The sequence below is a fragment of the Chiloscyllium plagiosum genome, unplaced genomic scaffold (genome assembly GCF_004010195.1).
Source record: "Chiloscyllium plagiosum isolate BGI_BamShark_2017 unplaced genomic scaffold, ASM401019v2 scaf_53, whole genome shotgun sequence".
Lineage (NCBI taxonomy): Eukaryota > Metazoa > Chordata > Chondrichthyes > Orectolobiformes > Hemiscylliidae > Chiloscyllium > Chiloscyllium plagiosum.
In genome coordinates this window covers 247,692-249,808 of record NW_025215380.1, presented here as the reverse complement: position 1 = coordinate 249,808, position 2,117 = coordinate 247,692, and positions in this window count along the sequence as shown.

Here is a 2,117-nt window from a genome sequence, read left to right as displayed (position 1 = left end):
CAATCCTGGAATTCCCTCCCTAAGGGACATTGTGGGTCTACCCACAGCACATGGACTGCAGCGGTTCAAGAAGGCAGCTCACCCCCACCTTCTCAAGGGGGGCAACTAGGGACAGTGGCAGTAAATGCAGCTCACCCCCACCTTCTCCAGGGGGAAGGGGTGTAAACGTTGGCCACGGGCTCTGGTGAATGGACATTGTTAAGTGGGCAGTATGTATGGACAGACCTTGCGGACAGACACCCGACAGATACAGGGGTCCAGCACTCCAGTAGCCGGACTCGCACTCATCTTGCACATGAAGCTTGATTTCTTGCCCCAGCGGACACAGTTCTGCTGCACCTCTTCCCTGGAAAGGAGGCGATATCAGAGAGTTAGCATTCACACGGAAACACAGACCCCAGCACCCCTCCCTGACACCCACCCCTCACCAACTGGGGAGGCTGCAGCCCAGGCAATGGACACGGAGCCGGGGGGGGGGGGGTGGATGGGGGTATCAGAATGCCCCCACCCTTCACCCCAGGCCGGCTTACCAACTCCCCCAACCCCCCGCGATGGCACGGGACCGTGACAGCCAAGCCCCGCACAGCAAGATCCCACGTGCCGCAGCAGGATAGGGACTGGATCGTCTGCTTTTCGGGATGCTGACTGACTGGATACCAGACCGTCTGACTCGGAGACGAGGGGGCGCGGGGGCGAGAGGAGGGGATTCCACTCAGCTCAGTGTCACCCGAAACAGCTTGGCTCACGGTGAGGCGATGACCTCGTGGTGTTATCACTCAACTGTCGATCCCGAGACCGCAGGTCACGCTCCAGGGGAACAGGGTTCAAACCCCATCACGCTAGATGGCAAAATTTAAATCCACCGTAAATGAAGAATCTAAAGATGACCATCTTGCTCTGACGAGAGGTCAGCAGACCTGAAGCTTTAGCTCTGTTTCTGTCTCTCTCTCCCCCCCCTCCCCCCCCCACAAATGTTGCCACAGCTGCTGAGTTTCTCTAGCAACATCTGTTTCTGTGACCCAGTAAGATTTGTTGTTAAGAGATGTGTTGGGTTCACTGATGTCCCTCAGAGATGGACATCTTCCCCCCCCCCACCTTGCCTGGCCCACACGTGACTCCACCCCCACATCAACGTGGCTGACACTGTACTGCCCTTAGGGCTGGGCAGTAAATTCTGGGCTTAGCCAGCTACGCCCTCACCCCATGAATAAATAAACAAGTCAGGTGCTGCTGAGTTTTTATGCAGTGACTCACCTCTGTGTATTGAATTAGTGTGTGTCAAATTTAAATAGATTGATAAAAGGCGTTAGTCAAGCAGGAACTATTTGCATATCGTGCAGATACATAGATCCTGCTCTGTTCCTCAACACGATTGCGATTGATCGTCCAACTCAGTCCCCTGTTCCCACTTGGACCCCACCCTCCAGACCCTTGACCCCTTTAGCCCTGAGAACTACACCTAACGCGTCGTGTTGAGGTTGAGCAGGACATTGGTCAGGCCTCTTCTGGATCACTGTGTCCACCCGGTTATGGGAAGGACATTATGAACCTGGAGAGAGTTCCAAAGAGATTAACCAGGATGGCGCCGGGAATGGAGAGTTGAAGTTATATAGAGAGGCTGGGATTGTTTTCACTGGAGCGTAGGAGGTTGAAGATTGACCTTATAGAGGTTTATAAAATCATGAGAGGGTATCGATAAGATGAATGGTGGGTGTTTTTTTCCCTGGGGTGGGGTATTTCAAGACGAGGGGGCAGATTTTTAAGGTGAAAGAAGAGAGATTTAACAAAGACGGGGGGGGGATTTCTGGGGCAAGACATTTCTCCTCCTCTGAGTCTGAGATGGTCTCAGACTCCCTCTCTCACTAACAGAGCCCCTCTCTCACTGCACCCCCCAGGTCATCTCCTCTGCCCTGAAGCTCTTCAGCCACGTCCTCAAACAGACTCGCTCAACCCAACCACCCCGTGGCTGTACACTTTAACTCCCCTTCCCACTCCGCCAAGGACATGCATGTCCTTGGCCTCCTCCATCGCCAGACCATGGCAACACGACACCTGGAGGAAGAGCGCCTCATCTTCCACCTAGGAACCCTCCAACCACAAGGGATGAATGCGGATTT